Genomic DNA, 14,509 nt, shown 5'->3' with positions numbered 1-14,509 from the left:
CCTCGTGTTCTCCTTGGAACGATCCTAGATATCTAAAATATCCAAAGTCTCTATGAGAATTTCTAATTACGTCTATCCCCGATAAAAACTTTCGTCGTTATAAGTTAGATTTCTCTTATGACACGAATTTGTTATGATCTTTGTGAAACGGTATTTGTTACGATTCAATGATCAATTGAAGCTAACACAAAACGTGAGATTAGGATCGTAACTAGTAGTCGACGAATAGAATACGACGAGCGTGACCTTAACATTTAAGAAAAACCATTTTAACCCCACATAATCTCTCTCTCTCTCTCTCTCTCTCTCTCTATCGTCTTTATCGTCTCTGTTAGCGAGAGAACGGGCGAAAAATTAAACGAGATCCCCTTCGAAAGCTGCTTTTCGTGGATTTCTACGAAAGCTCATACATTTTGGTACATACGTAACGCATGATAATATCAGAGGTTGAGAGTTGATCGTGGAGAAAGAAAGAGGGTGAGAGAAAAAGATATATATATATATATATATATATATATATATATATAAAGAGAGAGAGAGAGAGAGAGAGAGAGAGAGCATAAGAGAGTCCAAGGTCTGCGATCGAGTTTTGCGTCACCAAAATGGCGTTCTTCTAGAAGAGGAAAAGCCTGGGATTACCCAGATTCTTCGATTTTCACTACCCACACGAGTTGGGGTAATTTCTCGAAACTCGAAGGGATGAGGAAGTATCTAACCACCACACGCTTAAATCTACTTTTTGTTTCGAAAGATATCCCTGCGAGACTATGTTGGAAGACTCCAAAGAGGGATGAAGGAAGGAAGAAAGTGAGAAGGGATAAAAAGAAAGTGGAAGACAAAGAGAGAAAAAGAAAGAGAAAGAAAGAGGAATAAGAAGGGTATTTATCTTTCTCTTTCTTTCTTTCTTTCCTTCTTTTTTTCTTTCTCTCTCTCTCTCTCTCTCTCATACCGCCTACTCTTATGAATCAGTGGATGAATGAATCGACTTTGCCCCACTTTCTATCGCGTGGGAGTATCGTATCAGCCGGTTCGTCTGACATTTTCGCACCGCAACTACCCCCTACCCCCGAAAGCTAGCCGTTTTCGAAGTGAGCAGTAGAAGCAGGGTGGCGACGACGTGGGCGTTGCTGACTCTATATCTACCTACGTAATAGACGAGTATGTCTGCTCCGCAACCGACCACGCAAAAATTTGTCTTTTCAAACGATCTTCTCTCTTCTTTCTTCTTTTTTCCTCTTGTGATCATCCCTACTTTAGTCTCTCTCCTTCTCTCTCTTAGTCTCTCTGTCTCTTTCTTTCTTTCCCGTTGGTTCTCGTCTAGCAATAACTAAAATCGACTATTCGAGTCCACGTGGTTCGACGTTCATGACGTCATTGTTCGTATCTTCCACGGCTCATAACACTCAAAAAGATATTGCGCGATTTCGATCATCATAGCGAGTCGTCTAAAAAAACGTAAAGAAAGAAAAAAATGACTAATCTATGTCAGTCCGTCGTTATTTCTTTAAGAGAGAGAAGGAGAGACGTTTATCGTTCGACAAATTGTATGACTATGCGTATGCAATTGTTTAAAGAATGCTATCCGGTTTGCATCATCGTCGCCGTTGTCGCCACTATACTCGTGAAAGACTTCTCAAGGACTCAGACATATCGTCGGGACAGAATTTCGCAAATTTTCATAACAAGTGCGTACTTTATGTAAGTACTTAGTTAGGTATGTGTATATATACATAAACATGTATCAATAACACGACGAATTATATAATCAGTAATCCGATATTCAACAATATCGAAATCAATAATACTCTATCGATATTGCTTTTTTTAATACGATATTTTTTTTTGATTCTTTTTCCTTTCTAAAAAGTTGTATGATAACTCTAACAAAATGTCGAGACTTTGTAAAAGCAAATCGGTCACGTGCGAGAAAAGGGAATTACCGTTTCGTTGTAGGTATATACGAGCAAGAAAAGAGAAAAAGAGAAGAGAGGAAGAGACGTTAAGGCAGGCTCGAGAGCATAGTAAGCGTAAAATAAACTCGGAGACGCATGGGGTTCTACCTATGGCTCACGCACGTACGTATGTACTACGTACCAAGATGCCGGGAGAGGCGTGCAGCCGCAAATAATCATAATAAAGGCCGTTATACAGTTCGTTCCAAGCTTGCTCTATGCCACACGTAGTAGAAGACCATTAAACTCCGTCTCTCGTAAAAACGACTCTCTCCTTACGATTCGCCGATAGCGGATTCTGCTTAGCGTTGTCGCGCGCCATCTCGACGCCACCTTTTCTTTTCACATTTAAAACGAATTTTAGTTTTAATATCTATCTCTATCGTTATGGTATCTTTCCATTCTCACCAATATATTATATCATTTTCTCCCTTTTTTATATTCTTCTATAATGAAAGAGAAAAAGAGAGTCCTCCGATCCGATCTGATCCGAAACGAAACGCGAAAAAGTATCTTAACAAAAAGTTCGAAAGCGAAATATATCATTGATAAACAACGTTCGTCGACTCTTCGGACATCGCAATGAAAAAGCTTACGTCTTATTCGAATAATTTTTCTTTTCTCAAATTGAGAAACACACGATCCGTGCTACGCAGGCAGATACTTCGTTACGCTATCTTAAACGACGAGCTAGGTAAGAGGATAAAGATAAGCAAAAACGTCGCTATCGTATGGAAATTCAAGATCTCCTCTTCGTCGTAATTTGTAATCTTTTTTAACAGAAAAAGAAGAGAAAAAAAATGAGAGAGAAAAAAAAAGAGGGAACAAAATCATACTGTTCTCAGTTTCTATCTATTTTTACAAATTTGATAAATATTTTATCGAAATTCGTAACTAAATACACACACACGCGCGCGCGCGCGCGCGCGCGTATATATATTTATACCATTGCTCGAAAGTCATCGTTAAAATCTATAAAAATATTTAAAAATATTAATCTCGTTCGAATGGATATAGCGTAATTATGACGAGGGTGGCTCACGAGGGTGGATATATAAAGAAAAGGCTCGAGTGTTGACGTTACGACGAAACGTGGGCGAATAAGACAAGTATCTCTATTTGTTGGAGAGGTTCTTTCAAAACGCAATCGAAAGAAAAGTTGTCTCTCTCTTTCTCCAACTTCTTGGAAATCTTACCGCTAGTTCTCGACGATGACCATAGATAACTATCTCCCTCTCTCTTCCTCTCTTCTTCGATGGGTCTACGCTGTCTCATTTTCCTTTGCGAGCTCGTTCATTCAGAACGCGAAATCAATGAACGTTATTTTTGGCGAAGACCGGCGTCTGCGGTGAATCGACCCGACGCGAGTATCTACTACGTACAAGCTTCTTTTTTCTTTTCTTTTTGTTTTCCTTTTTCTTTTTTTTTAACTTCCTTTCCTTATACACAAGAGAACGTGCGTGACTTATCTATACCTATGTAAATACTTAGATCATAACAACACGTGACAATATTTTCGTCTCTTTATTTTTCTTTTTTTTTATCGTACTATATTGAACGTGTGCGTACATTTGTACACGTTCCAAGGACAAATGGCGAAAATGAAAAGATCAAAATTAAAGGAATAAACGTAATACATATATACATATATACATACATACATACATACATACATGCATATATATATTATATATGTTATATATATGCATGTATACACATTGATATATACATATTATGTACATATATATACATACACACACACACACACATATATATATATATATATTTACGAACGAACTCGTTGTACGTATCGTTTCAAGTCCAAAGACGCATTGTTCGAAGAAAGACGGTTATAAAGGCAAACGTTAGATCGTAAGAGCAATGAAAGGAAATCGTAATAAGAGCGTAGGAGTCGATTATAAATCTTCGTGATGCAACGTCGTCTGGCGATACTACGTCGAGAAAGAACAACGGCAACTAAAAGAGAGTAGGCTTTTCGAATCTCTTCGAATTACCCTTAACGTCTTGACTCTTTCTCCTTTCTTGATCTAACGGCGTCATTTGTTCCTACGAACTATTGTGATAGTTTCTAATGAGAGGACGCTCTCTATCGCCTTTGTCTCGCCTTCTCTATCTTTGTAACGTAATCCCCAACGTACATATGTATTATAACTAAGAAACGAAACGTTAGAAATTCTCAAAGTATAATAGATAATATTTGTGATATATGTATATTGAAGTACCCGTAAGTTGACTTAATTTACGTTAATATTAACGATCTAAAAATACAACGACGAGAATATAAATCTCTCTTGAAGATGTTTGTTCATTTGATCCCTCAAGATTATTATAGAATTATTCGTAATGTAGCTTAAAGATAATAGTAATGAACGCTAACTAACCTTAATAGTAATCGTAATCGATATTAATTCCCTTAAATTTAGTCGATAATATAAGATGTAGAAAACGATGTTAAACGGAACGTTGCTCTTTGTTTCTCTCTTGTGTGACTTGATGTTTACAGGACGAAGGCTCCGACTAGACTGCTCGAACGTCCTGATATCCTAGCACTCCCGAGAAATATCTCGTACCTTGTTTGTTTACATCACCTGTATGAGTCAATGATGAGTCAACGAACGTCTTGTGACTTTTATTTCATTTTGATAACAATGTATTGATGATATACGATCGATTTTAAACATAGAACATATACATATACATTAAATTAAACGAAATCATTTTAATTAACGTATGAACGCTTCGTACCTTTAACGCATAAATTAATGGGACTTATTGTTTAAACAATTAAAAAAAGAAAATACTGCCGTAAGCACGAAACAGTTTCATTGTTCGAAACGTAAAAGAAAAAAAAAAATTCTAGATATCGTTGGATCATCCCTCTTGGCATGGTATAGGAGGGAGTGCATCATCTCATTCATTTTCATTTCCTTTCTTTCGAATCTACGAAGACCGGAGGCTCGCTCGTACATTTGCATAGTTTTGCATAGCTACGATCGTTTTTAGAAAGAAAGAGAGGAAGAGAAACAGAGAGAGAGAGAGAGAGAGACGGATAAGGAGATAAAGAAAGATATAGAATAGTAAGGCTATACGAGAAAGTAACTTTTATCGTGAGAAATATGACAATTCTTTGAAAGAGATAGAGGTACTCGTCGTACTTTATTTAACGAATCGAAGTAAAAAAAGAGAAAAGAAATTTTCGTCGAACGATGGTAGTTCGCAAATCGAAATTACGGGAAAGAGAAATAAAGACCGGTTATTCTCTGTCTCTCGTTCCACTCGTTTTCCAAACCTCTTAATTTGTTTACGGCGCAAAGATTTGCACGGATCTTACGATCTCATGCGATTTCTCCTCTAATTAAAACAATTTATTGACCGCGAGTCGTGAGTACGACGCGAAACGTAGAATGGCGGCAAATTAACGCGTCGTAAAAATTCCTCACATTAATAATGACATTATTACGTCTACCTGGCATCGGCATCGAAAGAAAAAGAGGCAGTGAGCCGAACTCAACGACGAGGACGACAAGCATGTTCGAGAAATCGATGTTCGAGAAAACGATGGTTTCTCTCTCTCTCTCTCTCTCTCTCTCTCTCTCTCTCTCTCTCTCTCGACTTGCTCTTCGTTTTTTAAACGATCGACGACGAACGACCGACCGACCAGTCGTTACACGTACACATCGAATTACATTCCTCGTGATTCTTTTTACGAACTCCACGAATATCCAAGAAGAGAGTTTGCCGATACTCCAAAAATCATTTCCATATTTTTCATAGCGGTTCTTCTCGAGTAACACAAATTTCTACTTTCTTCTTTTGCACGTGCAGGAGTTTAGTAAATTGACTAATAATCGATTCCTAACTTCTTCGAGAATCTCGAGATCTCCTCGACTAAGTCGTCAAAGACAACGACCGATTTCACGTGACGTTTCCTATCGTCGAACTAACTCAAAAGTTTCTATCTCCTTCGATACTGTCGACCTATACCTGAGAACCTTCGAATTCGATAGACTCCCTTTCATATTCTTCTCTTCTAACGATATTAGAACTCATCGTCAATCTTATCTCGCGTCAATTTTCAGGACGTGTATATTCACGAGATGAAAGTTGTTATTGGATCGGTAATGTCTGGCTAACTCGTCAACTTCGATTCAGGAAGAGAAATCGTTCGATTTAATTCGAGAAACAACTCTTGACTTCGTCGTTGACAATGAACGAACGTTCCTTTACATGTTACATACCAACGTACTTACGTCGTACGTCGAACAAAAATGATTTTATTAATTCTCTTGCCGTAGTACCGTTAAGTCGCGGAACTTCACTTGCGTCTTTACGATTCAAGGAAGTGCGCTTTGTCGAGGAGATGCGTTTTGTCGCTCGCCGACGGTGAATGCGTCTTAACCGAGGGTCACGTTCCTTTGAGATCCTTGATATTTCGAATTAATCTGCTCGTGAATGCGTCATCGTGTCTGGGGCAAAGCATTCCCATTACGAACACAAGCGAAAATCTTTTTAAAATGATATTGTCTAGCGATAAGATATCATAAGTATGATATGAAATTAAACGAAAATAAAATTCAGAGAGGAAAGGAAAGAAAGAAAAAAGAAAAAACACAAATTACAAATGTAAAGGATAGAATGTACAAAGGAGAAGAAGAACGAAGGACACGTTCTTTCCTAATACAACAGAAGCACAACCAGTTCCATTGCACCTGTACGAAACAAGAAGAAAGTTCCAAAAATACAACGAAGCCGATGTTTGCTGCTTCAGCACGAGAAGAACTATCGAAATACAAGAGAACGAGTCTCGCGAGCGATGGTCGGTCGATTATCGGTTTACAATTAAGACGTCAGTCGAGCGAGGGGAACGGATGAAGCGTCAACGGCACGTCGCCAGGCCTTGTCCCTGTCATGGCTCTATCATCCCTCTCTCTCCTCTTGTCCCTCCGGCTTCGATGCGGCCATAGAGGAAGAGAGGGAGAGAGAGAGAGACACGATGACGACGACGACGACGACGACGACGATCGAATCGCGAATGGCGAACTGGACGGTGACAAGACGTAGATGGATAGACCGCGAAAGAGATAAAAAGAAAGAGAAGGGATAGCGAAGAATCCACAGGATGATATAGAAGCGAAAGAAAAAGACAGAGAGAAAGAGAGGTAGAGAGAGAAAGAAAGAGAAATGAAAAAAAAGAAAAAGAAAAGAAAAATAATTAAAAAAAAATGATAGAGACGATGTGATGATCGTCGCGACGTGATCGTGAAACCGGTCGAACGCGTGTAACGAATGCACACATCGAAACGACACGTACGTATTACTCGCTTATGAGTTGTGTGTTAAAACACGCGTTGACAGGAGGTGAGCAATGGCTCGTCAAACTAGCCTCGGCTGACAGTCGATGACAGACGCACGCACACACGTCGGGACCACACACAATAGTCTCTCAACTAGGGAGAATATACAAGTGTGAGTAATCGTGTGTGGTTACGTTCGTGCAGAAGTGATACCACGAACGTTCCTCCTCTTTTGACGCTACCCACCAATTCATATGATAATCACTGGACCCCGTAACGTTATTCTCTCTGCCTTTATTAAGTGTACCACGTCTGACCCATTTCGCCTGTCAGTCCTCTTCCAGGAATTTCTGAGTCACTCCAAGTCCACCACCAACACCAAACCATTACTATTGTAACGCGTACATGTATACGTAACAACTTGTATCCGTATAGATAGAGACACGTTTACTTTCCTCGAAAAAGAAAAATCACTAGAACGCTTATACGTGTGTGCAAAAAAATATTCTAAAGGATATTCTAAAAAAAATATATATATATTCTAATTTTCACATAGAAAAGAGGAACGTCGTAAAATAAACTTTCGAAGGGAAATAAAAGAGTACGCGAGGAGGTTGTTTTCTCGAAGAGTAAAATCTCTTCCCGAGCGTTCCACGTAACGAGCGTCGATACCGTGTTATCGATTCAATAGACGCCGCTTTAATTAAGCGTCGTAAACATCATCTCTCGAAGATTGCTCTTTCACGGTATATACATATCTAGAATTCCCGCGCTTCTCAAGTTCGAAGTACCACGCGGAGTGCCAAATGCAAGCGATCGTTCCTTCGTTTTTCCCTTTTTCTTTCTTTTCTCTCTTTCTCTCTCTTAAACTCTCCAAAGACTTTCTCCGTTAAGAGTCTCTCGAAGAACGTGCTAATCACCGAGTTCGTTTCGAGGGGTGAGAGTTTGCCGAAACGAATGGAAGTGGAATAAGAATGCTTCTCTCTGCGATGCGATGAGAATCTCGAACGAATAAGGAGAAAGAGAGACAGAGAGAAAGAGGTAAGAATAGGATGCAGAGAAGAACGGAGAAGAGGGCACTGTCATAAATTTAAACAACGATTAACATTCGAAGTCCGCTTCTTCCCACAGAAAAAAGCATCCGCGTTGCCCTGAGCGAATAGAGAGGAGCCTCCTCGAAAAGGCTACGAAAGGTATCTCTTCGTGAAAACGATGCGAGAGTGCGACGAAAGAGAGAGAAAAGGAGTACGAGGAAAGAAGTAGAAAGAGAAAGAGAAAAGGAAGGGAAGATGGGAGGGTGAGAGGGAGAGAAAGAGTAGGATGCATCGCAGCGAGGTCGTAGGTTAAACTGTTCTCTCAACGCCATCCCTGATTTATTAATCATCGCTAAGGCCGTAGGCTACCTACGTTATTACCCCTCCTCCTCTCTACCCTTCTTTGAATAGGTATTCCTTTCCTCTCTCTCTCTCTCTCTCTTTCTTTCTTTTTCTCTGTCGAATCGGCAAAGAAGCGAGAAGATTGTTTGATAATGAAAATGAACAAAATCTCGAAACGAGGGTCTAACTTTATCCTTCTTATCTTTCTCTCCTATTTTCTTTCTTTTTTTTTTTTTAATTTTCAATAGATATTTCAGTGCACGTTACGTAAATGTCAACGTTGAAAGAGAGACGAAACTGTACGGGCAATAACGAAAATCTTATTAAGATTGGAGACCATATGTTCGAGAAAGAATTGGATTTCGTTTCGACGGAAGATTCAACTTCGAGGTTGATACTTTTTTTGCTCTAGAAAATCTACCATCGGGAAAAGGCATTGACTTCCTCCCGTTCCATTAGAATCACCAAGGCTTGCCTTGAATCCTAGATTCGAAAGAAAAGAGAGAGAAAGAGAGAGATAGAAAGAGAGATAGACATTGGTGTCGGCCACAGAGCATTAGAAACGCCTACGTCGCGACCACGAGTCGACCTAGATTGTCAGTGTCTTTATCCTTTGCCGTCCTTCTTCCTTCTCTTCTGTTCTTTCCGATCTCACAGTTTTCCATGTCACTGGCGGCGGTTACGTTGGGAGATACGTGAGTTCCGCTCGATTCTTACGATGGAGTAAGAGAGAGAGAGAGAGAGAGAGGGAAGAGAAGGTACGGTATCAAAGAAAAGGAGAAAGAAAAAAAATGAATCTATAAATATAATGGAGAAGATGGTCGTTTAAGAGAGAAAGAAAACATTTGCGATTATCTCGCGTCGTTTTTTTTTTCTTCTTAGCGAACAATTTGTAACTTTTTCATCATTTTATCGTACGGTAAAAGTTAAAACGAAATATCGACGATATATACGTGTTGTTTCTTCGATCATATAATCTTTCTTACGGAGAATTTTCTTTTATGATTTTTCATGTAGGGAAAAAAAGTCAGCTTTCTCTATCTATGATATTTCTACGATAAAAAAATCGTGTTCGCTCTTCCTCTCTCTCTCTCTCTCTTTTTCTGTATATATATATATTTCTCCAAGCATGTACCCCTTACGGCCATGCATCATGGTCTTTGTGTAACGTTACACCGTTCACGTTTGTTCCAGCCTACCCGCACGATAGCATCGCGACCGCTATCGATATCCCAGCGTATCGATCAAAGAGCTCTCGAGGATAATAAGGCCGTAGCTCGACGATCCCGTATATACGAGGGAACATGCACTTCTCGCGCTTATGTTAGCTGCAACCTCAAATTCTTCTCACGAACGGCGTTCCAAATATCGCAAAGTTTATTTGTCGAGCTCAGATACTATGTACCGTTTAACAAGATGAACAAGAACGACGTAAGGAAGAAATGTCTAATAGCGAAGAAGATTAATGACGATGAGTAGCAAGTAATTAATTAACATTTTAAGCGATATAAGATAAGAAGAGTTCGAGAGAAGATGATTAATTATAAGAACGTTTCAAAGTACATCGATATCACGATAAAACGAATTAAAACGGTACGTTTCATAATGATTATCTCATGGCCTTGTAATTAATACTATTTAATAATTTAACTTGTATCCGCCATTCGATTCGCGCGCGCCTGTTTACACTTTTACGACACCCGTTTGAAAGTTTATTCAAGCCCACGCAATCGTCAACGAATAAACACTCGAAAATCTCGTTCGTGATAATTAATAATAACATGAAAAAGTACGTGACGATCGTGGAAGTACGTTGATGACGTAACAAAATCCAATTGGAAAACGGATTTTAATGTTACGCGTTAAAAATTTGTATGAAACAATGAAGGACTTACCGAAAGAATATTGTCAGAAGAAAATTATACGCATATACGATACACGAAACAATCTTCGTCTTGTTCTTATTCCAACGAGAAAAACATGATTACTGATCGCGAGGAAAGAACGCTGGCACATTAAAAACAAATTTTTTGATACATTTCACCGACACAACGTTATCATCAAGAGTCGGTAAACGTTTCTCTTATATTACACATAGCCTAGCGAGAATTCACGCGTATTGTTAATATAACTCACGGCTAATCGTTAATTACGTAGAACGTCTTAATTATCGTCGCATTGTCTAAGAAGTCACGGAACGCATAAATAAAGTAAGCAGAAAACGACGACTATCCAACGACAGGAACGTGCAACGACTCTATCGACGTCGATGTTAAATAAGTGGCCTCGGGCTACCGCCAGTCGCGTTTGGTACCGCCTTCGATAAGCTTCGATAGTATTACGAGAGCTCGATTCTTTCATATACCTCCTCCTCTTTCTTATTTTCTATTCCTTCGAGAATGATTCGACTTAACAACGAACGAAGTATACCTCTGATGTTTACCATATATCCAATACCATACACTTTTTCTCCATAAACTATAACACGTGTCTAATAAAAGATATTTCGTCGATAATTCGCAAGAACGAGAACAAAATTATCCGTCTCTCTCGATTCAACGAAAAAAAAAAAAAAAAAAAAGATACCTAATCATTTCCCTAAAAATCAACGAAACGTTTTTATATAGAATTTCTTCTCACCCTATTGACCCTACTGATATCAAAGGTCGGTCAAAGCATACATTTCTAATGAACGTTCCCAGAATGAATTCTATCGTACACATACGAATCTTTTACACACGTGAATTTAACGATGAGAAATATAGAATTGAACGATGCCAAATTTAATCCGATCCAACAACGTTTGACGTATCATTTTCTCTCGAACTATGTATAACGAAGCGATATTTATAAATCATTTTTATAAATGAGAAAGAGATGAAATGATGAAAGAACGAATCGGGAATGAGGTGGAGTGAGGTAGGGGGCTGAAGAAGGGGGACGACATAGTGGCTCGAAGAAGAAACGGTGAAAAATTCCAACTATTGTTATCGTAACATGCCAGAATCGCTTTTTCCTTTACGTCATCGGATCGTGCGTCAGAGAGACACGTTCTAATATCATCGTAATATGCTTTATTATTATCATGATTCACGAGTTTCTGCCGAGTAATCGAATTAATATACGTACAAATACATTTGAAGTACTTAATCTACTAGTTCGAAAATAATAATTGACGAATTCGTAAAGAGTTCGATCCGATCGTACCGAGAGAAACTTCGTATCATCTGTTTTCTCTTTTCTTTCCAGGTCCACGACCTGATCCGTTGGTGCATCGAGAAGTCGATATAATCGTGGATCGCCAGAGAGTTGGAACTGTAAACAAGGCTAAAGATCTTTCGACAGACGAATGCGGCGCCAACGTTACGCTGACGCAACACGTTAAAGGGGGAGTAAATGGGAGACGATGTGTCTCCCGTGCGAAAGCCAACGTCGGTATTATCCCGAATTTACAGGAAGCACAGTCGACGGCCTCTTCTCGCTCGAACAAATCTAATTTTATCACGAGACGCAAAGTTTCAACGTCTGTACGGTACCTGCACACGTAACAAAACGTGTACGTACGTATAAAGGAAAAGCGTGTATTCGTTAAAAAAAAAAAAAGAAAAAGAAAAAAAATTAAATAAATACATAAATAAATAAATAAATAAATAAAGAAAAAAAGAAAAATATGAAAAAAGAAGCCGATTAATTGATAACAAATATTTATCTCCGAACTTGCTATGATTTTTCATCTTTCTTACCACGATTTCACCGATTCGAAAGGGGTGGTTAAGATCGTTCCGAAGATCATGGAAGGTCCGTCGTAAAATGAAAAGAAGGGAGAAGAAAAAAATGAAAAAGACCGAGAAGAGATTCGCAAAATCGGTGTGGCCAAAAAAAAAACAAGTAGGAACCTTCTCTTTCTTTCTGTTTCTCTCTCACTCTCTCTCTTCCTATGTACGGTGGACGACGCGTAAGGCAATAAATATCGTGCGATTAGATCTCCAATGGCGGCATTGCGGCTGTTCTGCCATAGGGTTGCTTATGGACGAGAGGGAGCGGACTATTAATCACTCCATGTTAATCAAGCCGACCGCTAAGTAGGCCGCGTCGTGGCATTAAAGTGCACTGCCACGTATCATATTGGCGTGCCAATGAAGCACGCATACTAGCGTGTAAATCAAATACCGTGTACGATGATAGAAAAGAGACGACGTGTATGTGTATGTATACGTATGTGTATGGGAGAGAGAGAACGAAAGAGGAAGGTAGACTATTCTGGTGATGGCCTCGTGTGTGGTTAGCCTTTAGCCTCCTATTATTCGACTCTCAGAGGATTCAACCCGTGTATCCTTACCTACCGCAGACACGTGCACGTCCCTTCTCATTTTTGAGGAATTAATCGTGACTAATTGCCAGATCGGCTGAAGAGTGCAACCTTTCCTTTTTTCTCTCTTTTTTCCTCTCTCTCTCTCTCTCTCTCTCTCTCTCTCTCTCTCTCCATCCTTTTTTTCAAAAAATTACGGCAAGTAGTTTCCAAGATTTCTTCGTATCCCGAGAGAAACCAACCCTTCTTCCGCGAATTCTTCCTCGAGCGAGAAAATAATTTTTTAGATAAGAAGAAGATAGAATAGAATAGAGAGAAAGAGAGAGAGAGAGAGAGAGAAATATGTACAGGAGAACACAATAATAACTCCGTTATTATCGTCGGAAGATGAAGAAAAATCGAATAAAAACAAGAGAGAATGTAATAAAAATTGATCTGGATTATAGAAAAAAAAGGATATATTTTTCCGTGCGTAAGTTAAAATTGTATCAAGTGATAAGGCCCAGAATGTTTTTCAAAAGTACGAAAAGAAGAAATATTTGGGAAAGAAACAGAAAGATGGATCGATACCGTTCGAGAGTACGAATTCGAGTTATATCGTGGTTCTTCTCGATCTATCGCACCTCGAACGAACGTTAAACTTCGACTGAAAGACTGATCGAAAGGAGAAACTCTGAATAAAACGAAAAGAGTGAGAGAGAGAGAGAGAGAGAGAGAGAGAGAGAGAGAGAGAGAGAGAGACAGACAGAGATAGAGATAGAGAGAGAGAGAGAGTCAAAAAGGAAGGAATCGTGAAAGCACAGAAAAGGAAACGCAGAGAAAGCACACTCTTTATGGACTTGTTTGTCCCTCCTCAGCTTTTTACGAATTATTCGAAAAGTTCGAACCACTAGCGGCGAGACGCATCAACGAGGCCGTTTTGGACCATCGCACGGTAGTTAGATCGAGCGATTATCACTTTTACTGTAATTTTTTCCGAAATCTATTCCATGTAATTCGTGTATTCGATTACGATAAACGTAAGTTTCACAACTTCTCGTAATACCATCAAAATTTGGAAATTGTCTAAGAACAATTGTATAAACTGAATGAAATCTTTGATCTTCTCGCTTTTTCTTCTATTTCTTTATCTCAAAATATTGAGAAAATACGTTGATAAAACTAATATCTAACTAAATTAGATATCGAGCAATATCCGGATTGAAAAAATATTGTCCCGATTTTTAACGATCGTGAGACGATCGAGATTAGAAAACTTTTTACAGGATTTACACGTTTTCTAGTAGAAGTTACACGTCTCAGTTGTCTATGCGACGATCTTTTCACCTCGACGAAGCTTTCCAGTTTCGATCGTCTTCGTCTTCGTTGTCGTTGTTGTCGTCGTCTTCGTCTTCGTCTTCGTCTTCGTCTTCGTCTGCGTCGTCGTCTTCGTCGTCATCGTCGTTCGCATCGTTGTTGTACTCGTAGTTCTTCTATTTCTCCTAAGAACATCGTCGAATTCCTATAATTCATAATAAATCGTGCATCCGTATCGTGCGTGTAAATGGACTTAGGAAT

General features: G+C 39.1%; 1 protein-coding gene across 2 annotated transcripts in view; it reads right to left on the bottom strand.

Moving 5' to 3' along the window:
• Positions 1 to 1,534: 1,534 nt before the first annotated feature.
• LOC127064313 (RNA/RNP complex-1-interacting phosphatase-like) overlaps positions 1,535 to 14,509 on the bottom strand; it is a 52,402-nt gene continuing 39,427 nt past the window's right edge. Inside the window, exon 10 of one of the 2 annotated variants that reach the window (XR_007781626.1) lies at positions 1,535 to 14,453. The gene's annotated coding sequence lies outside the window, so the exon portion shown is untranslated. The remainder of the gene's footprint in view (positions 14,454 to 14,509) is intronic. The other variant, XR_007781627.1, reaches the window with a different exon arrangement.

This window comes from Vespula vulgaris, chromosome 5 (genome assembly GCF_905475345.1).
Source record: "Vespula vulgaris chromosome 5, iyVesVulg1.1, whole genome shotgun sequence".
In the NCBI taxonomy this organism is placed as follows: Eukaryota; Metazoa; Arthropoda; class Insecta; order Hymenoptera; family Vespidae; genus Vespula; species Vespula vulgaris.
The sequence above is the reverse complement of the archived record's forward strand: the minus strand, read 5'-3'. Positions and strand labels throughout refer to the sequence as shown.